The sequence below is a fragment of the Sciurus carolinensis genome, chromosome 13, assembly GCF_902686445.1.
Source record: "Sciurus carolinensis chromosome 13, mSciCar1.2, whole genome shotgun sequence".
NCBI lineage: Eukaryota > Metazoa > Chordata > Mammalia > Rodentia > Sciuridae > Sciurus > Sciurus carolinensis.
In genome coordinates this window covers 93,817,352-93,841,064 of record NC_062225.1, presented here as the reverse complement: position 1 = coordinate 93,841,064, position 23,713 = coordinate 93,817,352, and the positions used below count along the sequence as shown (strand labels likewise).

Sequence of the window (23,713 nt, the reverse complement as noted above, 5' to 3'; positions counted from 1 at the left end):
CACACGGAAATGCTGTGGGGACGTTAGCATGCACATCTGCATAAATTTACATGTGACATTCGCATCGCCCAGCTCCCAAACCTGCATGCTGGATACGTTCTTTTTAAAAGGTAGTATGACCTACTGAAATCATATTCAAACTCCATGTTCAGAACAAAATACATGAAACCAAACAAAAATCTAAAACAATCAATTACATGCCTGATTAGGATGAAGACAGGCAGAGCCTCTGCAAGAAGTAGAAAACCAGAGAGTGAGAGTCAGGGTCACGTTGCCACTGCGCGGTCAGCAGCACGGTCAGCGGGAGCCGGTCCCCAGCCACTGGTGGGCTGCTCAGGAGCACTTCCTGGGCGCGGCTGGGGGCTGGGCTTCCTGTTGGTCTTCAGGCTGTGGTTTCAGCCAGTCATCGTCATGCGTAATTGGACTGTAGCGAGGGCATTTCTCTCCCATTGTTGAGACACTGTGAACACGGGTGCTTTTGGTGAGGCTCCAGAGCTTTGCCCCTGGACTCCTCCAAGCTGACTGGGCAGATGACAGGGGTGCGGGAGAGATTTGGGGGGTCTGTGCACCCGGTCCTATTTTTGCCTGCACTAGAGATATGAGGACAGCTGCATCAAGGGACCCTGGCCATGACCAAGCAAGAGACAGGAGGGGCAGGTGGAGGGCAGTGACCTACCGCCCTCTAGGAGGCCTGTGCAGGATTCCAGTGGGGTTGGCCAGGTGAGTGGGGACCAAGCTGTTCCCCAAATGAAAGTGGTATCTAAGCTAAACGCAGCAGCAGCAGGTTATCTTCTCTGCGCTCTGCAAGCTCGATGCAAGCTCGACACCTTGGTAAGAGTGCTCCTGGGGCCTCACCAGTGCGTGCTCAGGAAGACCCGTTCTGCAGGAAGGGCGGTCTGAGGGCAGCAGTGAGGCCTCTGCACAACTCCAGCAGCCTGGGGAGGGGAGAGAACCTCTTGAGCCTGCAGGAGCCACCAGCACTGAGCACAGCCTCAGAGGACCTGGGTGGCCCCAGGCTGGCTGTGCCTGGCCGGACGCCTGACACAGGTGATTTGGATTTGGAATTGTGTCTGGCACAAAGTAATCCAGATTGTATGCCATTAAGTAGAAATTTAACAAATGATCTCAAAATTGCTAACAGAAGAGTTCATAGATAGAGACAATCCCTGGCCTTGGTCAGTAGTTTGCACACCTGTGTGGACCAGGTACGTGCTTTTTGTCTGAAGCTAACGCAAACCCAGGCAGCCTGGCCACGACCTACCTGCTAGGCTGATGTTTAGACTCATCTAGCACACGTCCCACAATCAGCCTAACTTCTTCTCTCCAGGAGTGAGGCCCCAGGGCGGGCTTGTCCTCCATGGGAGTGCACCACAGCTTCAAACTCCACGCAGGTGCACGGCTTGGCCTCTGCGGCACATGGTCTTAGCGCACTGCACTGCTCATCCTTCCTGTGTTCTTTCCTTCTATTTTTATGAGTCTCAGCGACCTACCTGTCACTATTGTTCTGGGTACTAAGGACTCAAAAGCATGAATAAGAAAAGCCAGTGGACTTAACTCTTGTTTAAACCGATATCAGTAAGTTTAGGGATTTGCAGTTTTATTAGGAAGGTGTCTGTGAGCTGCATGTGTCCCCAGGCTTATGAAGGAGTGACAAGTGTGGTTTCCTTCAATCACATTAGAGACCAAGTGTGTGAGTCCGGGAGCTGGCTGCAGGAAGGCTTGGGAAGCGGTCTCTGCTGGCGCCACTTATCACCAGGTCAGTCACGGCCTGTCCACCCAAGCTGCGTCTCTGCCTCAACTTCTAACCAGATGGCTGTGAGGTTGGTGCTGTGTGTTCAGTCTCACTGCTTCTCACCTTTCTAAATGGATCGCATGGATACACTCTGCACTGAATCTGTTAAAAGTGTCAAGTGCAGGGCCTCCCCTCTGAGGAGCCAGGTCCCCTCTCCTGCTCCGAGTTCCTTGCCCCTCTGAAGCCATGTGCCTTCCATCTCCAGCCCCAGGAGGGAGCATGCCTGATCTAATCACCAACACACGGCCCTTCCTTCAGAAGTTCAAGTTCATTTTGCCATAAATTCAGAGATGTGGTCGGTCAACATTATTGAGCCCTACGCGTTGGCCCTTGGGATTGGCCTGTGTTCCCAGGACCTCGCCAACTGCCATGCACAGACACTGTGGTCTCGCCTGCGTCGCTTCTCTTGGTGGACAGGTCACTGGTCTCTCACCTTAAGTTCTATTATTTACTAAACTGATTATTAGATTTCCTTTTCATGACTTCTATGTTGTGTGACCACTGAGGAGAAAGGGGGTGTGAGGGAGGATCAGTACACCAACTCGTCACACAGGACTACACTGCCTCTGCCTCCTCCACCCCATCCTGCAGCGCCAGACAGAAGCCCGCCGGTCCTGTTTTATGTGCTTTGTCTTCTGTGTTTCCAGCGTGTAGAACAGCGACGCCCCACAGAGAGCAGTCAACAGTACCTGCTGAATGGAGGGAATTGATGTGTCTTCACCAATGTTCATGAGTGACAGGGAGCACTTTATATGCTTCACACTCTCTGGCTTGGGCTGTGTCACGGTCCACAGTGACGGCTCTGAAAGTTCTGTGTATAGCCTTGGTATATTCTACACACAAATTGTCATTAAATCAATCAATCAGCCAGAACCTCCATTTCCTCACTGCTAGAAAAAGGAAAGTTTACCATTTGAAGGAAAGTCCAAAGTTGAATTAAATGTGGAAATGTGGTTTGTTCAGGATAAACAGGATGATAGATAAAGAAAGGGAGGGTCGCAGGATCTTCACCTGTCAGAATATCAAACAGAAACTCTCAACAGGAAACTGATGCATTTTGATGGAAATTCAGGAGCTTTGGGGCACAAAAGTCGAGCTTCAAAGTGGCTTTCCTGGGCCAACCTGCTCACTCTTTGTGAGCATACAAGACATGCAGCAGATGCTATGTTTGAATCTGGAATCTCCCCAAAGTCTTGTGAGCGTGGAGGTGGGGCTTTTGGGAAGCGACTGGATCTGGTCTCATCCATGGCTTGATCCATCGACAGCCCAGGGAAATCTAGTTGGAGGAAGTGGGCCTGGGGGCTGCCCGGAAGGGCCTCTCTGCTCTCTGGCCCCTCTCTGTCTCTCTCTCTGCTTCCTGGCTCCACGAGCTGAGCAGCCTCCTTTATCATGCCCTCTACCACGACGCTCTGCTTACCTCCGTCCAAAGGAAGGCGGCCAGTGGAGTGCAGGCAGAATCCTCTGACATGAGGGCCAGAGTGAGCCTCTCCTGCTGTAAGTGGCTCTTGGGTCTCTGGCCGCAGCAATGGAAGCTGACCTACGTGGTGAAGGATGACCAGGGTCCACTGTTTGGAGGAGGAGCCCAAGGGCTGCCAGGGCAAAGGCTGTTTCATGAAGGAGTGTGACATGGAGGGACCAGTGGCCGTTGCCCATCTTGGCTTCGAGAGGTGGGTGAGGGGACGTGGACATAAGAAAGCGGCTCGGAGAACTGCAGAAGGAGGAACCAGGGTCCACTCTGAGTGTAGGGGTGAGTGCTGCCCTGAGTGGCTCAGGAGGTGGGCCTGCGTCTTCACCAGGAGGTGCCTGCTGGCTGCTGTGGTGGCAGCCCGTGTTCCTGTTTCAACCCACTGCCCTTGTCCTGCTGTGTCCGTCTGTCCATCTGTCACTGGATGGTCTGTCCTTAGCTCTGACGCTGTGAGGGGCCCTCTGGGCTCCTGTAAGTGCTCCGGGGTCCGTGCACCCCACACATTGGGGTGCACGCCACGTGTGTTTGATGACCCTTAGGACAGACTCTCCTAGAAGATTTCCTGGGCTGCAGGTGGAAGTTGGGGCAGGAGTGGACACGGGCTGAGCTGTGTGACTCAGGCTTCAACCCTGGGCCCTGCGAACAGTCCTCCTGGAGGCTGTGTGGGGTGGGGCCTGTCTGCCGCATGGGAGGGGCCACATCCCGGTGTCCTGCCCACGAGGGAGTGGACACAGCCACCTGTTGTTCATGCTGGACCATCAGTCACACAGGAATCTTCTCACAGAGTCAAGTGGGAACTCAACGTTTCCGGGATGAGAATCGAAATACGCTTTTATAAATGGTCACTTGACCTCTTCGGGCAGAAAAGAGGAAACATTATTTTTGCAAAAAATATTGGTGTTTTCTTTTCTGTCAGCCCTGAGGAGTGGCTGTGGCAGCTGGCTCCTTAGGAACCATGACCAGAGGACCTGAAGGGCAGGGTTCCCTCTGGGACCTGTCCGCATCCTTACATCCGTGCCACCCACACACCCCTCCATGAGCCGCTGACGGCGTCTGCATCTGTGGACTCGCGGATGCCCACGCCATCTGCACGGTGACCCTGTACTTAGGACTGCCAGCTGGCGGGACCTTATGGGGCAGTTCAGCACACCGCCTTCTCTGGAAGGCTGAGTTCGCTCTTGCACAATTGTTCATGTGAAAGTGCACACTCCCTGAGGTCCAGAGAGTGGGTGGTGGACACACGCTCCTGGTGCATTAATACTTTTGCTTCTGGCAATGAGACATTTCGAGTTATACTGAAGCTGTGGAGAAGGGTGGGCATGGTTGTGGGAGGGGCACGGTTGTGTGAGAGGCACTGGCCAGGGCTGTGAAGTCGCCACACTGGTTCCGTGAAGGCCACCTGAAACTCCAGCAGAAAGTCCTCGCGTGGAGCAGGAGGCCGCCTTCCCTCCAGGAACGCCCACCTGCGTCCCAGCTGGGGAGGCCAAGGGCTGTGTGGGCAGCTCTGGTGCTGACCAGGAGTGGGCCATGCTGAAAGTGCTTTCAGTCTTCCCCGCTGTGTCTCTGTTGGATGGCCAACCACCAGAAAGACTCCATCAGGGCGCCACAGGCTCCTGGGCAGAGCTTGGGCGGCTCGCTCCCTGCTGTGGACCCCTCCGCCCTGCCGCTGGCCCGGGGGCATCTTGCCCTTGCTCACTCCCAGGTCCACGTCGCTGGTTTCTTATAGATATTCTGGAAAGAGGAGACAACACGGGACCGCCTCTGTCTTGCAGCCTAACCAAAATGCCTGCCATTCAACACCCACTCTTTAGGGAACACCCTCTTCTGCCAACCACCGCCCACCACACACAGGACCTTCAGCAGAGACTCTGGCCTAGCAACCTCCCTCTAAGAGACAGTGTGCCAGTGCGTTACGTTCTTGCCTGGGAGCGTCTGGCATGGCTTTCGCCCATGCCTCCCCTCTCACCAGCAACTGGGTTCTAGTCCCCTCCTCTGGGGGTCTACTTTTCAGATGATGGGCAGCGTTGCATCTGTCCATCTACAAAGAACACGTAGGGTGGCCATTTAAACACAGGCTGCCTGACACGCACTGTGCTTGGCATTATCTCTGCACTCAAAGTCCCGACCTTGCAAATATCACACTGAGTCACACTGATCTATTTTCTAGGAACCCTGTCCTAGTTCCTTGACTTAATGCTAAATTACAACAGAAAATCCTGTGAAATTGCTCATTTTCTTATTGGTTATCCTCACTGGCAGAAATTCAAAGAGGGCTTCTGAACTAGCGAAGGCCTGACCTGGCCTGGCAATCTGCCTGACGCAGTTCCTTGCTCAGAGCGCAGCAGCTGTGGGCATCCGGAACCCGAGACCTCTGTGCCTGGACGCCCACCTCTCGCCCACTCTGGCTCTGCTTTCTCGGAAGCATGATCGTGACTCCCTGGAGCTCGGGGCCTCCTGTCCCGGGTTCCTCTCCTGGGTCCTCCTGTCCCCTGGGAAGCAGGACCCCCGGATGCTGTCTTGGTAGCCCTCTGCTGGCCCGGTGCCTGTGGCAGCAAGCAGGAGGGACATGCTCGCATCTCACAGGCCCCTCTCCCCAGGCTCCTAAAGTCCTGCGGCTTTGAACTGCAGCTCATCCGAGGCCATCAGACACTCCTGGAGGACCCCCAAACCCAGGCAGCCTTCTCCCTTCCTGAAGAGCTCAGCTCCTGGTTCAGTTGCTGTCTCCAGAACTTCCTGGAGGCTCTGGTCATGCCCCATGTCTGTGGGTCCTCCAAAGCCTGAGGCACCTCACCACTGGCTTCCTGCCTCCTGGTTCACCCTTACACCGCCCACCGGGAGGTAGCTCTCGCCACTGCAGACTCCTGGCTCTGGGCCAGCCTCCTTGCTCCCAGCTGCTCTCTCCCATGCCCGACTGAGTCCTGCAGGAACCACGCCAGGGCCAGCACCTCCTTCAAGGACCCTGCTGGCCCTGCCAGCTCCCCCTCCCTGTGCCCTCACTTCCTTCCTCATCACACCCACTGGGTGGTGTGCTTCTGCCTGCTCTCTGCTCCATGAGCCGCCAGGGCCGTCTCTCTTGCCACTTGTCCCTGGGAAGAGCCAAATCCTCAGTCCAATGCATGCCGCACCCTCGGGCACAGGCCTGGAAGTCAGCGTGCAGCTGCTGCGGACTTCAACCCAGGGCCACGGCCTCAGATGCCTGCCTGCCTGCTCTGCCTCCCTGACCTCCACCTCTTCTCTTGGCCAAGCCCGTCTCCCAGCTCCTCCTCTCTGCAGATGACCTCACTTGCTATTTCTTCAGGAAAACTGTGAAGATCAGAAGAGAATTCCCAGGCTCCATCTCCCTCCTGCCTTGTTGGCCTCTTCTGTCTTCTGACTGCGGTTACTCTCCCTGCCCCTGTGAGTGGCTGGCCTCCCGTGTGCAGGTCCCCCAGGGACACCTCTCTGACAATTCTGCCCTCACTTGGCCTCATTCTGTCCCTGACTAGTGGGTCACCCCAGAAAGTCACAAGGCACACTTAGGAGCGTGGTCTTTGGAGTCGAAGTGCCTGTCTTAAACCCAGCTCTGCCATCACCGGGGTGAACACATTGAGTGGTGGCAGCTACTGTGCCCACCTTGAACACGGGGACTGTGAAGCCGAGAGGTCAGACAGCCCCTCAGGGACCCCGGTGTCCTCTGCCCACTGCTGCCCGGTGTCCTCTGCCCACTGCTTCCCAGGTGTCCTCCACCCACTGCTGCCCGGTGTCCTCTGCTGGCGTCTCAGCCGGTATCCGTGCGGGGCCCTTCGTGCCCACGGTCACTGTGGAGCCATGCCCTTGGGCCTTTGTAGATCTGGTTCCAGCTGTGTAGGCAGGCTCTCCACACGTGTATGGTGAACATGATCACACCTGTCACACTTAGAGGGCCACACACGCACAGGGCAATGTTCTTGAGACACCAGGAGGTGGCCATGAGAAGCAGCTCTTCCTCCCAGTGCCAAGCACTTCCCGCAGAGGCAGCCGCCCCTGCTGCCTTGCCCACTGGCCTGACCACTGACAAGCCTCCAACATCAGGAGACTTTAAATGCCACACAGTAGCGGGGCACACATGCGGGCTTGCGCCCTGTAAGTTCTGCTCAAAAATATGCTTGGGCTGGGCTTGTATGATGTCCTGCTTAAGTTAAAAATGTCAGAAGGTTTCACAACTTGAACATGGCGCAACACATCTAACCAGTCTCTTATGGATGAATGCTTATGTTGTCCGAAGAATCCTGCTCCTGAAAACGAGACTAGATAAAGTAGCCACCCTTCTAAACAAGCGCCATTCAGAACCTCCGTGCTTGCCTCCTCCCTGTGAGGGTAAATACAAAGCCTGTCCTGCTACACAGGAGGAAACAGGCCCTAGACATCAAGCCGTCCACCCAGGACCATGGCTGCTCAGGATGAAGCCAGGGTTTAGACCTAGGGGAAGTCTGAGTTGGCTGGGACGGCCCCTGGACAGTGTGAGGAGAGCACCATCGCTTGCTCTGACCCTGTGTGCACTCTGCACAGGAAGCTTCTCCTGCAAGTGGGCGCGTCCTTCCCAAGCATCCCGGCCTTGTTGATGGACATCGCCATGCTGAACATGTGTCCCAGTGCTGGTGGCTGGCTGGTGAGCCAGGCTGGGGCAGGGAGCCCAGCTGTGGTCTACCATGGTGACACAGGGAGATCTCTCTAGTGGAAAACCCATTGCATCTTCTCTGGGTCTTCCCGTCCCTTTGCCCATTTCCATCTTGGCTTTGTTCAGTTTAGCCTGTTAATAAGTCGCTAAATCCACCGTTCCTGCTATATTCTCGTGGGGCTGTTTCTCGTGGGCTCACGAGGGCAGCTTAGAGTTGGACCTGCACCCACGCTCGTGCCTTCACGCTGTCCTGAGAGCCTGTGGTTGGAGAAGACCCGCCTCCTCTACAGCCTCACGTTTGAGCCCAGCAGCCCAGCACCTGATGCTCATGCCACCTTGGGAAGTTCTTTTCCTCTCCACCCCTGAGTGTGCTCTGGGTGGGCTTCCCTGCGAGGTCACAGTCAGCGTGGCTGTGCTGTGGTTCTCCTGGGAGCCAGAGGGTCACGCAGCTCTGAACCCGGTGTTCTTTGGCAGACATCTATAGAAACCTCTTTGTACAAGGCTCAACGTCTTGAGGCAGGCTTCAAGTTTCTTTTATGGGGAAGGAAATTTAAAAGTTCAAAACAGCACCTTTTAGTGATAAAAATTTGATCAACTACATATAAAAGGAACATTTGACGTAAGCAAAGAGGTTTCTACAGATGCTGCAAAGGAAGGTGTTGCTAGGGATTCGAGCAGGACATCCTCCCAACATACTGGCAATGGATCTTCATGGATGAGACAGCACGGTCTCTCTGTCCAGCCAAAGCTAAGACCAAGGAGAGGGTGAGGCTCTTACCAAGGAGCAACTGTGAAAACAGCAGACAAGGCCAAACTCAGTTCAGACCCAGACAGTTTCCCAGGAAAGCCCGCGGGCTGCAGGTTTCTTCCCACCCCAGAGTTCAGCAGGAAACACGTCTCCAGGGGCTTTTCAAAGATGCAGGCGTGGGATGTGGTGGAGCGGACGGAGACCTGCAGAGGCCCGGCGCCCGGCACCCGGCTGAGCACCACACATGCATCTGCTCTGTGTGCGTCCACATTCATCCTGAGACGTGGCGTTCAAATCCCCTGTAGCCAGTGACCCCAGGGTCGGCCGTGACTCACTCACTCCAGTACCCCCACAAATGAGTCTGATGAGCTCGGAAAGACCTGCTGTTTCTCTAAACCTGACTGTGGATCTTCAACAAAGTGTGGGGTTCTCGCAGCCTCTTTGGGTTTACAAGGTTCCCTGGTTCCACCTCCAGGCACCTAGGAGAAAGGGCCTCTGTTCTCTGAGGCTCGTGCCGGAAAACCACTCTGCTGGGTGTGCCCATTACTAGGGGCGTTAAGCACTGCAGGACCCACCTCACACCACCCAAGATAAGCTGCGTCCCACCCTGCACACCGAGGTGGCCCACACGCTGCAGTAGGAGCCCCTGCCAAGCAGAGAGCTCTTCCCAGGTGCTCCCTGCCTGGCAGCACCCAGGGGGACCCTCTGCAGCAGGACTGCCCCAAAGCAGAGTCCACGCCACGGTCCAAGGTCTCAAACAGCCTCGGCCACTCCCACCGTGGCTTCCATCAGACTCCCACTGGCTACAGGCAATTGTGCTCGGTTGGGAGGAAAGAGACTTCTGGTGTGTGGTTCTACTACACTCCAGGACAGGAGGCAGATATGGCGGTTTGGTGCCCTACTTTCCAAAAGGGCAGTGGCCCATGAGAAATGCAAGTCTCTAGCTTTTCCCAAGCTGAACTCCAGAGAAGTCAGATCTCGAACAATCGGATCCCTCTTAACAACCCAGAATGTTTAATAGCATCATATTGTGATGAATATTGTCATAAAGGAGAGCAACAGAATCAGAAATGATTATGGAAGCCATCCAAGTGGATCGCCACGAACAACCGAAGCACGTCTTTCTCGATGTAGGGATGACCTTGGCAGAACGTGACTCTAAATTGTTTGGTGGAATTCTGGGCAAGATGTGAGAGTGTGGTGACATCTTAAGGCCACACTGATGGCTTTTGCACACTTAAGTGAAGTCATTGGATTTAGCAGCAGTTGGCACACAAATATCACGTCACAGGAAGAGACACAGGAATACTCTACCCATGGCAGAGTGGGAGAGGCAGCCATGGTGGTCCTCAACGCTGACTGCACATTAAACAGCCTGCCTCGACTGGACGGCCCCCTGCCCCTCCGCCGGGCCATGGACTCACTGTATAACAGAGCGACTCTTCAATTCTTTGCAGACTCGTTTCCTCAGATGTCAACGAGGAGAAGGATGTGAATAGGGAGGACACTGGCTTCACAGGGTTTTGAGGAGGAAATTAGGTGAAGGGCACTTTCAGGACCAAGCTTGGCCCCCAGTGCGTGTCCAGCCACCTGATCAGCTCTGTGTGTGCCTGTGCTTCGGGCTCACGTCACATCTCCCTTGATCGTTATGTTGCCCTATCCCTATTTTACGAAAAAGAAACCAAGGCTGTGGGTGATTTGCCCAAAGGCAAAGGCCACTGGCAGCTCAGGGCTAAGTCTAGAGATGAATTTAGCTGTTTTTAAGGAATTTTTCCAAAGGGCCAAAGGACATAGATGGACAGAGTTGGAGTTATGTCAGCAGGTGTCCTGTTCTGGACACGTGAATATTGTCATAAAGGAGAGCAACAGAATCAGAAATGATTTCTTTAAAACGGTCACATTCAGAACATAATTTGTGTAGGTTTTGGGAGATGGAACTCGAGTTCACTCTGGGTAAAGTCTTGGGCGGGCAACAGGCTGTGGAGTGTGGCTCTGCTCTTTGGAGCGGCTGGAGCAGGTGCTGGGGGCACAGAGGGAAGAAAGCGTCCTCACTCTAAACTGTGCTCCGTGCACTCTTGCTTTTCCCCTGGAGCGAGCCCCACAGTCCTCCTTCTGTGGAGAAGCTACTAAAAGTTAGCGCTGTAGGAAGAAGGGGACGCCTGGTGGGGAACACAGGTGGGGAGAGCCCTAGTGGCCCAGCAGGAGCACAGCTGCTGCTTGGCCCTGCGGTCAGGACTCAGGCCTCCCCTCTGGGCCTCTGATGCGAGGCAGGATAAGCAGGTGCCGAGCACCCCCAGTGCGTCAGACTGCACAGGAGCAGCTGCACCAGAGCCACAGAGCTGAACCCCGCCGTGCCAGGTGTTGGGGGGTGGAAAGAGTGGGTGGGTAGTCAGCACAGACAGCCTTCAACACGTTGAATTTTGAGAAATGAAACATTTTTTCTGATAACTTCTGATCCTGAGGGCAGTGTTGGGGAGACTTGATATTTGACTCTTTTCATATTCTTATTATATTTAACATTTCCTACTGCTCATCGTAACAGGCTCAGAAAAAGTGGGTGAAAAATCTGAAGTTGTTTTTCAAATCAAATGAAAATAATTAAAGTCACAGTATACACTCTAATTGCATGTGGAAATTCATTTCTAGAAAGAATTAAAGCCTGCTTCCACTTGATCAGGAAATGTAGTCACATGCTCTAGAGACTCGATGCAATTCCTATCAAAACCTCATGCCATTTTTTTTCCAGAAATTGAAAGCCCATTCTAAAATTCACATGGTATCTCAAGAGACCATAGATAGCCAAAACAACATTGAAAAAGAACAAAGGTAAAGGTTTCACACATTCTGATTTCAAAACTTGCTGCAAAGTTACAGTGATCCAAGCAGCTCAGGCTTATCATGAACACAGACATGAAGATGAATGCAATCAGGGGCCCTCGCGTACACAGCCAAAGGGTTTCCTAAGGTACCAATGCCATTCAGTGGGAAAGGAAAGTCTTTCCAACAAATTGCTCTGAGAAAATTGCATTGAATTTGGTGATTTCTTTGGTGATACTGAATATATTTTCATGTGCTTATTGGCAAAAGCATAGGCAACAAACAAAAAATAAATTAGACTATGTTAAAAAAAAACTTACTGACACTCTTGTGCATCAAAGGACATTAACAACAGAGTGAAACCTACCCATGAAATGGGAGAAAATATTTCAAAGCATATATCTCATAAGGGTTTCTATAACATATAAAGAGTTCCTATAAATCAATAGCCAAACCAACCTGGTTAAAGCAAAGGACTTAAATACATGTTTCTCCAAAAAATATGCAAATTGCCAATAAGCACATGACAATATGTTCAATACCACCAATCTTTAGGGAAATGAAAATCAAATCACAATGAGAAACCATTTTCACACAATTGAACCCAACACACACAGCAAAGAGCAGTCTGGTGCGGATGTGGGGAAATGGGACCATCGTTCACTGGTGGGGTGTGAAAGCAGGCAGTGGCTATGGGACAGGAACAAGGTCTCCTTGAAGAACCAAGGCACCAGGGGATCCACATGACCCGGCAGCTCCACTGGGTACACCAGACCCGAGGACGTGAACCACAGGTGAGCCCTGGTGGAGAGCAGCAGCGCTTTCCCCAGCTGGACCAGGAAGTGGCACCTACGGGCGCTCAAGGCAGCAGTGAAAGCCCTCGGCCTCAGGTAGGAAGGGGGTCCCACAGGCCAAGCTGGGTGAGCCTCCCAGGCAGGCTAGCAAATAGGCGGGTCACAGAGCAGGGACAGTGGCTGCACTCCTGAGGCCCTGGCCTGTCTGGGGGCAGCAGTGGTGACTGCGAAGGCCGAGAGGAGGGAGGGGTCGTGGCTCTGCCAAGCGAGGGGAGGTCTGGAGACGTGCGAATGAGCTCAGTGCCACCAGCCGCTTTCACAGAGGCAGAGGGGACTTCCTCTGTCCCGCTGCCTATCACTGCGGATCTTCAAGCACCCTCAGCCACACCTGGAGCTCCGCAGGAGCAGGCCCCCAGCACCCACATGGCGCCGGGAGGCCCGTCTGCGGTGACAGACGGCTGCCCACAAACCCGCGAGAAGGAACGGGGCCCCGAAGACTCGCTTCATGTCCTCAGGGTGCCCCTGGGCCTGGGCCCCAGCAGCAGGGAGCTGGGTCTGCAGGGCGAACCCGGCAGCGCCGGCCTTCGCATCTGCCCCAGGCCTGACGGTTTGTTGCCCGGGCTGCAGAATGGCTTGGGTGTTGAAATTGGATCAGAGCATCCCTTAGGTCCACGGCTAGCAATGAGGACACGGTGACTCTGAGACAAGATCCTAAGGTCTCAGATGTGACATTCCTTGTGAGCAGAGCCCCTCCCCAGGGCTCCTAAGGTCTCAGATGTGACATTCCTTGTGAGCAGAGCCCCTCCCCAGGGCTCCTAAGGTCTCAGATGTGACATTCCTTGTGAGCAGAACCCCTCCCCAGGGCTCCTAAGGTCTCAGATGTGACATTCCTTGTGAGCAGAGCCCCTCCCCAGGGCTCCTAAGGTCTCAGATGTGACATTCCTTGTGAGCAGAGCCCCTCCACAGGGCTCCTAAGGTCTCAGATGTGACATTCCTTGTGAGCAGAGCCCCTCCCCAGGGCTCCTAAGGTCTCAGATGTGACATTCCTTGTGAGCAGAGCCCCTCCCCAGGGCTCCTAAGGTCTGAGATGTGACATTCCTTGTGAGCAGAACTCCTCCCCAGGGCTCCTAAGGTCTCAGATGTGACATTCCTTGTGAGCAGAGCCCCTCCCCAGGGCTCCTAAGGTCTCAGATGTGACATTCCTTGTGAGCAGAGCCCCTCCCCAGGGCTCCTAAGGTCTCAGATGTGACATTCCTTGTAAGCAGAGCTCCTCCCCAGGGCTCCTAAGGTCTCAGATGTGACATTCCTTGTGAGCAGAGCCCCTCCACAGGGCTCCTAAGGTCTCAGATGTGACATTCCTTGTGAGCAGAGCCCCTCCACAGGGCTCCTAAGGTCTCAGATGTGACATTCCTTGTGAGCAGAGCCCCTCCCCAGGGCTCCTAAGGTCTCAGATGTGACATTCCTTGTGAACAGAGCTCCTCCCCAGGGCTCCTAAGGTCTCAGATGTGACATTCCTTGTGAGCAGAGCCCCTCCACAGGGCTCCTAAGGTCTCAGATGTGACATTCCTTGTGAGCAGAACCCCTCCCCAGGACTCCTAAGGTCTCAGATGTGACATTCCTTGTGAGCAGAGCCCCTCCCCAGGGCTCCTAAGGTCTCAGATGTGACATTCCTTGTGAGCAGAACCCCTCCCCAGGGCTCCTATGGTCTCAGATGTGACATTCCTTGTGAGCAGAGCCCCTCCCCAGGGCTCCTAAGGTCTCAGATGTGACATTCCTTGTGAGCAGAGCCCCTCCCCAGGGCTCCTAAGGTCTCAGATGTGACATTCCTTGTGAGCAGAGCCCCTCCCCAGGGCTCCTAAGGTCTCAGATGTGACATTCCTTGTGAGCAGAGCCCCTCCCCAGGGCTCCTAAGGTCTCAGATGTGACATTCCTTGTGAGCAGAGCTCCTCCCCAGGGCTCCTAAGGTCTCAGATGTGACATTCCTTGTGAGCAGAGCCCCTCCACAGGGCTCCTAAGGTCTCAGATGTGACATTCCTTGTGAACAGAACCCCTCCTCAGGGGTCCTAAGGTCTCAGATGTGACATTCCTTGTGAGCAGAGCTCCTCCCCAGGGCTCCTAAGGTCTGAGACGTGACATTCCTTGTGAACAGAGCCCCTCCCCAGGGCTCCTAAGGTCTCAGATGTGACATTCCTTGTGAGCAGAGCCCCTCCCCAGGGCTCCTAAGGTCTCAGATGTGACATTCCTTGTGAGCAGAGCCCCTCCCCAGGGCTCCTAAGGTCTGAGACGTGACATTCCTTGTGAACAGAGCCCCTCCCCAGGGCTCCTAAGGTCTCAGATGTGACATTCCTTGTGAGCAGAAAACCCTCTGTTCACAAGCCCACGTTTGTGCCTTTATAAAGTAATATGTTTTTAAGATGAAAACGCAAAGCTTGTCCTGCACATGAAGTGTAAAGAGGAGGAGAATCATTACCTTCATGTGGCTCCTGGAATATCCATGTGTCCATGGGCCAGCGGGACCTCTCCTGACCCACCTGGGCACCGCGAGACACAGGAGCGTCGGTCAGGTTCAGTAACTACATCTTCCCTCTTCTTCCAGACGTGGCCACTCTAGAGAAGAACAAGAAGGCAGAAAAATGAGGCCACCATTCACAATTAAATGACAATGCTGCAGAAGCCAGCAGGGCAGTAATGGGCCCAGGCACAGATGGGGAGGCAGACAGGCAGAGCTGCCTCCAGACCACAGCAGCAGCCACTGGATCCCCAGAGGCCACACCGGAAAGGGGGACAGGGCACCCGATGGTGGTGGCGTCCCACGGGGCCTTCTTCCTCAAGGCTCGTAGTCATTCCGATTGCTCCAGGCACCACTCCTTGCAGAATCATTGCAGTTAAAGAACAGGGAGAAGCCGAGCTCCTTGTTCTGTAGCCCAGTCCTCGTCAGCGGGAGGCTCTGGGAACAGGGTGAGTTTGGCAGAAAGCTGTGCGGGTGGCAGGTCAGCTTGGGTCGGGTGAAGCGTCTCTGCTCATCTCTACCACCCGCTGAGTTGGCAAGGACCGAGGCAAGTCTCATGGACTCTGCACCCCAGAAATGAAGACGACCCAGACCCAAAAACCAACCTGGACCCTCATCCCCAGGCCGTCTGCCAGCTCCTGGGCACCACCGTGGAGTGGCCACCAACCTGGCGCAGGAGCCCTGCCGCCCTGCACTGGGCTGCAGGCCAGCCTCAGGGGCACAGCATGTGGCCAACCCCTGGTGCAGAGCAAGGGATCATTAGTGGCTGCATTACAGGACTCATTTAACTTCACTCACATTGATATCCATGATGCATGGAGAAGAGATGCACTTTCCCCCTTTCACAAGGATACAGGCCTAATTCTCTTTAAATGAACTATGCAGTCAATAAGCCCATTATGTGCTCAAAATTCAGGAATGATCGATTATTTCATGTTTGGTTCTCTAGACTGATATATGAGACATATTAAAATAGCATAATGTGCCTTATCATGAAAAACAAGCATAAAATGACCTTCTGTTCGAAATGTTTGCATGTGGGGCTAAACCAAGTCAGATTTGCCTGTTCCTTTTTTCTTCCTTGTCCTTCTTCCTCTTCCCTCCTCTTCCTTCCTCTTCCCTCCTCCTTCCTCCCTTCTCCTCCTCCTTCCTCCCTCCTCCTTCCCTTTCTCCTCTTCCCTCCCTCCCCCTCCTGCATCCCCATCCCTTCTCTCTCCTCCCTCTCCCTTCTCTCATTCCTTCCTCTTCCTCCTCCCTCCTTCCCTCCTTCCCTCCTCCCTTCCTCCTCCTCCCTTCCTCCTCTTCTTTCCCTTCTTCCTTCCTCCTCCTCCCTCTTTCCCTCCTCCCCTCTTCCCTTTCTCCTCCTTCCTCCTCCTCCCTCCTTCCCTCCTCCCCTCCTCCCTTCTTCCTCCTCCTTCCCTCATCCTCCCTCCTTCCCTCCCTTCCTCCTCCTCCTCTCTTCCTCCTTCCCCTTCCTTCTCCCCTCCTCTCTTCCCTCCTTCCTTCTTCTTCCTCCCTTCCTCCTTCTCCTTCCTTTCCTCCCTTCCTCCTTCCCTCCTCCCTCCTTCTCTTCTTCCCTCCTCCCTTCGTCCTCCTCCCTTCCTCCTTCTCTTTCCCTTCTTCCTTCCTCCTCCTCCCTCCTTCCCTCCTCCCCTCCTCCCTTCCTCCTTCTCCTTCCTTTCCTCCCTTCCTCATTCCCTCCTCCCTCCTTCTCTTCTTCCCTCCTCCCTTCCTCGTCCTCCCTTCCTCCTTCTCTTTCCCTTCTTCCTTCCTCCTCCTCCCTCCTTCCCTCCTCCCCTCCTCCCTCTCTCCTTCTCCCTCCTCCCTTCTCTTCCTCCCTCCTTACCTCCTCCCTCCCTCCTTCTTCTTCCTTCTCCCTCCTCCTCCTCCCTTCCTCTTCTTCTTTTCCTTCTTCCTTCCTCCTCCTCCCTCCTTCCTTCCTCCCCCCTCCCTATCTCCTCCTCCTCCCTCCTTCCCTCCTCCCCTCCTCCCTTCCTCCTTCTCCTTCCTTTCCTCCCTTCCTCATTCCCTCCTCCCTCCTTCTCTTCTTGCCTCCTCCCTTCCTCCTCCTCCCTTCCTCCTTCTCTTTCCCTTCTTCCTTCCTCCTCCTCCCTACTCCCTCCCTCCCTCCTTTTCCTTCTTTCTCCCTCCTCCTCCTGCCTCCTCCCTTCCTTCTCCTCCCTCCTTCCCTCCTCCCCTCCTCCTTCCCTCCTTCTCCTCCCTCCTTCCCTCCTCTCCTCCTCCTTCACTCCTTCTCCTCCCTCCCTCCTTCTCCTCCCTCCTCCCTTCCTTCTCCTCCCTCCTCCCTTCCTCCTCCTCCCTCCTTCCCTCCTCCCCTCCTTCTCCTCCCTCCTTCCCTCCTACCCTCCTCCTCCTCCCTCCTTCCCTCCTCCCCTCCTCCCTCCCTCCCTCCTCCTCCTCCCTCCTTCCCTCCTCCCCTCCTTCTCCTCCCTCCTTCCCTCCTACCCTCCTCCTCCTCCCTCCTTCCCTCCTCCCCTCCTCCCTCCCTCCCTCCTCCTCCTCCCTCCTTCCCTCCTCCTCCTCCTCCCTCCTCCCCTCCTCCCTTCCTTCCTTCTGTGCTTGTTTTGGTCCCCCACACCAGGTTCTGCTCAGGCACCTGGAGTCCGGGGCATTTGTGCGTGTAGTTTAACTGGGCTGCATGAGAAAGCCCCCGGAAGCCCTGCTCATGGTGGGACTTCTTGCCCCTGGTGGCTGCAGGTGCCCAGGTCAGATGAGTGCTCAGTTAAGAACTGGCCTATGGAGCCAGTGACACCAACTCTGCAGCTTGTCACCTGCTGTCCTTGCAAATCCCCAGCCTGCACTGGATTTGGCCCATGAAGAAGCAACCACTGAGGAGGAGCTCATAATTTTAACACTTAGAAGACTGTGATGCCTTCGATACAGAAGTCTTCTCAGGACCAGTCAAGTGAGAAAAGTCTCACGAGAGGTTTCGTCTGCCCGAGGGGCGTCCTCCAGAGGGGGAGAGTATCAGGGTCCCGGTAGGCAAAGAGACCCCACTCTGCTCCTCCCAGGGCAACTCAAGCCTCTGCACATCTGGATGTGTCCCGGTGTGGCCCCACGCAGGCCTGGGACCGGGGTCCTCGCCCTGTGGCTCAGCCTCCTCTCCTGGGTCACTGCAGCTGCTTCTCAGCCTTCCAGCCACCTCCAGTCTTGCCACTCTTTGTTCTGCAGTTGTATATTTTAAAAAAACTGAAGATCACTTCTCTGCCATCTTAGTGGGATTTCAGGAGAGCCCAGCGCCTCTGTGGCTTTCAGTCTGCTGTCTTCAGCTGAGAACCAAAGATGCATGCTCTAGAGTCCTTTATGCAAACTGAATTCTGAGAAGGGGAAAAAAACCATTCCTGAGGGTTGTTTTTGACTTTTTCCTTCTAAAACAAAGCAACCTAAGGTCCATCTTTATTTTAGCTTGACCATAAAGATTTACACATTTAAACGAACTTTCTGGGGTTTGCCTGGACGTTTGTGCCCTGGATGACTCTTCTTCACTAATTCCCTTTATTTTCCATCAGATGCCAGCTGTTTCCAGTTCCGTCCCTTTTCTTTTAAAACCCCTTCCCGCACCGCTGGCTCCAGTGTTCCCATGGTTTCTGAACAGGATCCTGCGGTCACCTCTGCCCTTGGCTAAGACCTCGCCCTTGCGTTATTACAGCTAATGCATGATTCAGTGCTGAGTCCTCAAGGACAGGGGCTGTGGCTCGTTTTCACTGTGTCCTTGGTACAAAGGGCAGTTCGGCCCCAGCTCAGCTGCTTGCGCTCACGTGGGTCTTGCCTCTGTCTTCTGCGTTGCGGGTTCCTTTTAATTTCCCTTGGAAGTTTGTACTTGGCCACATTTATCCTCGCCTTACTGCTCTGTCAAATGAAATGACTTGCCTGAGCCCAGACCTGAGGCACCATGCCATCTTCCTATCTTCCCTGAGATCCTCTCCTGTTTCAGAATATCTAGAAGCCCTGTGGTGCTCCAGGGATGGTGCTTCCCGGGGCACAGAGAACACCACTGGCTCTCCTCAGTGACTTGTGGCATCGGACTGGCGGACAGTTAAATTGTTTTTAAGTGTATAAACATTGTGATTATTTTTTATTTTTGCAAATTTCCCTGGTAATCCTGAACAGAGTGCTCACATCTCCTGCTCAGGGGTAGCCACACCAAAGATTTTACGCTGTGCATTTATGCCACAAGATCAGTCACAATAGAGCCTTCTGAAATTGAGGGCAGAGACTGACAAGTGGCCAGTTAGCACCTGCTGTTTAGGACTGAGCTCTTCAGGGACATACGCACTGGACCCTGCCTGGCTTCTTCAGGAGCTGGTGGCCCGGCAGTGAGGACAGGGAGCTCAGAGAAAGGGCTGTGAGCCCAGGTCTGACTCCAGTGGATGGCAGGTGCACCTGGTTCCTTTGCCTCGGAAGGCTAGGGGGTGAACAGGCTGGCAGCTGGCAGGTCCCCAGGTCCCTCCTGGGAGACAGCCTCTGCACGGTGGGGAGGAACCAGGTCCTCACCCTCACAGTGGGGCTGATGGCTTCCCCTTGCCAACAGGAGAGAAAGAAGCTGTTGAGAGGAGACAGAGGAGCAGGTGCACACAGCAACCCCACAGCTTCCTAGAGGGAAGAACTCGCGGTGCCAAGAGGCCTCGTCCAACCCGGAGACCACTGCTCTGCCCTGGGTGCTCTGTCACCACCTCTTCAGCCAGGAATGCACAGAGCTGAGAATTACAGGCAACCTCAACCCTTGGCGATCGTTAGGCGAAACTGCTGCTGTTCCAGAGCATGTGTAATATCTCATAGGATTCATGTGGCCAGAGATACAGGTTGTCTTCCTAGTAAATGCGTTTCAGAGAAACTGATTCCTTCAAATGTATAAATTTCATCATTGCTTTTCATCACAGAATAGGAGATGGCACCAGAATATTTTTTGTTTGGGTACAATGAAATCTAAATTAAGAAATGAATGTATTTCTAAAGAAATTTTAGTGATAACTATAATATTCAAATCAAAGACTAATAAAAATTCTTAAGTAATTATAATACTCAAAATTCAGGGCAACCTATAAAGTCCCCAATACATTCAGAGTTGAAGTGGACAGCAAAATTAAGAACCTAACCGCAAAGTCCTCTCCCCACCTTCAAAGATCAAAGTGATCAGCGCCCACCGCCCCTGGCATGTTGAACCGCTCACCCGGCTGCCCTCCTCAGCATGCAGCCGAGCAACGCCAGTGGCTTCCTGCGCCCTCCCACACAGAGGGGTCTGTCTTGGTGAGTCCGTGGGCATCCTGTGTACCTGCGGTCAGCTGGAAATGCCCAGAGAGCGCCTCTGCCGGCCGGCTCTTCTCCCACCTACTCGCTGAACTCATCCGACCAGGCGTGCCGTTTTTCTAAATGTGTACAAACGCTGCTGACTGCGGACCTTGATTGTTTCTAAGGCTTATCAGTCTATCTCTTTTACACACACCAAGGGCCCTAGATGAAAGTTACAAGAACAAGAAGCTACTAGGCAGAAATGCACAGCCTCTGTCCACGGGGACAGTCCCCCTTCTGCCGACGTTGACTCGGCCTGTGTGTTGTTCATGCCAGCTCCCCTGTGAGCTGTCTGCCTTCCACTACATTTACCCTGCAAATTCCACTCATTAAAAGTGCCCCCTTCTCAAAAACAACTCCTCTCAATTCCCAGAAAAGTAACAGTTTTTAAACATAAAGCATCTAAAAATTTTAATGCACCAACATTATACTGTATTAGAATTTGATGGGTGCTATTTCTCTGACTAGGTTGGACATCTGCGGTCAAAATCGGCACCTCGTAGTGACAGCAATAATAAGCCCATACAGCACGTTCCAGTGTTGGACACTCACACAGTGCACCAGCTGGGTTCTGGGACAGCACAGCCATGACTTCAGGCAAACCTTTCAGCAGCCCAAGATGGGTGCTCAGGGCCACCAGCCCTGCAGGAACAGCTCTGGAAGAAGATTCTGCCACTCACCATGTGTGATCACAGACACCACTGGACTGCTCAAAGCCTCTGCCCGACATTAGGATGAAGCTGCTTACGAACGTCCTCCATTTATTTATTTTGAATTTACTTTCTTCAAATTTGGTTTGGTTCCCATTCTTATCAAAACAATGAACTGGCAAGACTGCTGACTACACAGCAGGGCACAGCACCAAGCAGCGAAGAGCTGTCGGACTGGGTATGAGGGTTCAGGGACAGTTTGCACAGGGCGTGGGGCAGACGGGGCACTGCAGCCTTCCCTGTGGGGAAGGGAAGAGCAGAAAAGAACGCCTGGAGTTCTGCCCTTGCTTTGTCCCCTCTTGTCCTCAAATAATTGACAAATAACCAGAGCCCATACCAGAGCTAAAGACGGTGCTCATGTCCAGTGGCGCTACCTACAGGAGCGGGGCTCAGAAGAGCACCTGCCATGCAGAGAACAGACAGTGGATGACAGATCTCCCTCCGCAGGGAAGATCACACAACGTTATTAAGAGATGTTAAGGAAGACCTAAGTCAGTGGAGAGATAGGTCATGTCATCTGGGTTAGGAAGGCTTAATATTGTGACAATGTCAATTCTTCCCACAAATTAAAGGATGATAGAATTTCAACCAAAATACTGAATGAGTTTTGTAAGAAATTTGCATATATAGGAACAGTAAAGGGCTGAGCATAGCTAAGACATTTAGAAAGAAATGAAAAAGAAAATCAGGGATATGAAATTGTTCTCCCAGACTTCAAGGCTTATTCTGAAACTGGAATAATTAGGTCTGTGTGACCAGGAATACACATGTTAACCTATGCATCTTATGCTGCTTTGCTGCTCCATCTCTACTCTTTCTCAAGAAAAGAAGGAACATGCTAATTGAGAAGGAGACATTAACTATAAGAGTAAATCCCTCTGTCTTATGTACTTTTCCCAGAAAGCAAGTTCATACTTCATTTTAACATATCAATCTTTTCATTCCCCATCAGTCTATTGCCCATCCACCCACCTACCTATCCACCCAACCACCATTTATCCATCCATCCACTCACTAATGAATTCACTTCTACATGTGTCTATCTATCCACCCATCCATCCATCCATCCATCCACTCATCCATCCATCCACCCACTACTTCATCCACTCATGCATCTACCCATCCATCCATCCACCTACTAATTCATCCACTTATACATCTACCCATCCATCCACCTATCCATCCATTCACCCATCCATCCATCCACCCACTAGTTCATCCACTCATGCATCTACCCACCCATCCACCCAGGTGTCTACTCATTCATCCACCCGTATATCCAACCACCCACTAATCCATCCATTCATCATATATCTATACATCCATTCACCCACTAGACCATCCTCCCAAACATCCAATCACTCACTAATCAATCCACTCCTACTTCTATCAATCCATCCACCCATTTCTCTGTCTAACTTTTCCACATTTGTGAACCCTTCTTAATGTGTTTGGTATTTACAGTTGAATAAGTTTAGCCCTGTTCCTCTATTAGGTCACAATTTCATTGGGAATTAACTGTCCAAAACAATAACAGATACTTTAACACAGAAAATGTTAAAGGAATGTTTCAGCTAGATACTGAGACACTTCACTTTTCATGCAATCCATTTTGAGATTTGATCTAACCCAATTCACTTTACGCAAGAGAGCAAGAGGAAGTACTGTGAACTCTGTGCTGGACATACATCTATTGTATCACACATGCCCCACATGGAATAAATCCTGGAAAACCTCCCTCAACTGAAATGTTTTAAAACATTGCAAAATCAATTACAGTAATTCACTTATTTAAAAAAATAAGTTAAAAACATCAATGATTTTCTTTTTAAGAAAAAGCAACAGGGGAACCTGAACAGAATGAGCCCTTGTCTGTCCCAGCTCCATGACGCTGTGTGTGTTCTTGGAGAGCCACCCAACATCTGTTTGAATATTCATATGTGGTGAGTGCCTATCATTACACTTGATCCACATCCTCAATTCTGCGGATCAGTTGAGGCAAACATAATAAAAATGCTTTAGAAAGTATGAAATAATTGTAATTCAGGATAGGAAAGATGAACATAAGTAGTGATGTTAATAATACCAGTGGGAACAGTAGACATGGGCTGAAGCTTAAAACCATAAGAGAGCTTGTGCTTCCAAACACAGGCACAGATCAACCCTGATCCTCTGGTGGCTTTGTGATTCATGCCATAAAAGTAAAAATGTTAATATCTGGTAAGACTGCACAAATCCTGACTAATTGGGGAAAAGCCAATTTGGATTTCCTGAGGGCTTTAGGAAAAGTCTTTCTGTGACCTTAAAATGCACGGGGTAGTAGGAGCACGAGGCCAGTGCAGCACTCGGCAGACGCGTCAGCAGTCAGACCGGGAAACACCTGCCCTTCGTGGTGCATGGATCCAGTCAGCTGTCACCGCTCCAGGGCCGAGACGGGCGGCCAGTGAGGAGTGAGCTGGCCCTGCCCTCCACAGGCCACCTGCCTGGTGGGGACAAGGACAAGGGGCACTTGACACATGCACCATGACTGTCTCTACAGCACGGGGAGACGAGACGCCATGGGCTCACGTCACAAGGCCACATTGCACGGGAATTCCCGGTATGGGTGGCAGAAGGCTGGTTCTGAACAGCGGCACCTACATTCTGCCTGAGACCCACAGGGTCAGACAAACACGGGGAGGCTTGGAACCTGGAACTAACGAGAGTCAGGGGGCACCCTCGGCAGCAGCTCTTGCGTTCTGAAGCTCCCTGTGGCTGGAGATGGATGGGGTGAGCCCGGAGGAGTCAGCAGGGTGGGGGCCACTGCAGCGTCCAGCTCTGGGCCTCAGTGGTGGAAAGGCAGACGCACCCCCGCAGATGCAGGTCAGGAAGGAAAGCGGGCTCTAGCTGTTCAGTTTGATTTTGAGGAAAGCCTGGGCTTGCAGGCAGAGCC

The 23,713-nt window shown here is 53.0% G+C and overlaps 1 protein-coding gene across 18 annotated transcripts in view; it reads right to left on the bottom strand.

Moving 5' to 3' along the window:
- The window catches only part of Myt1l (myelin transcription factor 1 like), a 371,913-nt gene that overhangs the window by 165,163 nt on the left and 183,037 nt on the right, over positions 1-23,713 (bottom strand). For all 18 annotated transcript variants that reach the window (XM_047522641.1, XM_047522639.1, XM_047522638.1 and 15 more), the window contains exon 4: positions 14,723-14,859. The gene's annotated coding sequence lies outside the window, so the exon portion shown is untranslated. The remainder of the gene's footprint in view (positions 1-14,722; positions 14,860-23,713) is intronic.